At 58.8% G+C, this 313-nt stretch overlaps 1 protein-coding gene across 1 annotated transcript in view; it reads right to left on the bottom strand.

The window, feature by feature from the left end:
* Positions 1-313, bottom strand: part of ITPR3 (inositol 1,4,5-trisphosphate receptor, type 3) — a 69438-nt gene that overhangs the window by 19829 nt on the left and 49296 nt on the right.

Below are 313 nucleotides of genomic sequence, written 5' to 3'. Positions count from 1 at the left end.
GACCTCAGCGCCCCGGCCCACTCCCTCAGGCTCCCCCAGGGCCAACCACAGCAGAGCCGCGGCTCCCACGGGGCCAGGAAGAGGGAAGGGGGCCGCAGCCACAGAACCCGATCGTCGCAACAAGGCCGCGAGCACGAAAAGCTGATTCCACTCGCAAAAGTCAACAGAACAACTTGTCTGTGAAGTGAAATTTCACTAAACTCCTTCAGCTTTAAAATACTTCCATCTGGACCTTGGCAGGGCTGTGTTTAACACTCGGGGAATGCTGGAGGATTTCCTGCAAGCCAGCTGGAGTTGAGGCGGGAGAGGCGGG

The sequence above is a fragment of the Bison bison genome, unplaced genomic scaffold (genome assembly GCF_000754665.1).
Source record: "Bison bison bison isolate TAMUID 2011002044 unplaced genomic scaffold, Bison_UMD1.0 scf7180017864270, whole genome shotgun sequence".
Classification (NCBI taxonomy): domain Eukaryota; kingdom Metazoa; phylum Chordata; class Mammalia; order Artiodactyla; family Bovidae; genus Bison; species Bison bison.
The sequence above is the reverse complement of the archived record's forward strand: the minus strand, read 5'-3'. Positions and strand labels throughout refer to the sequence as shown.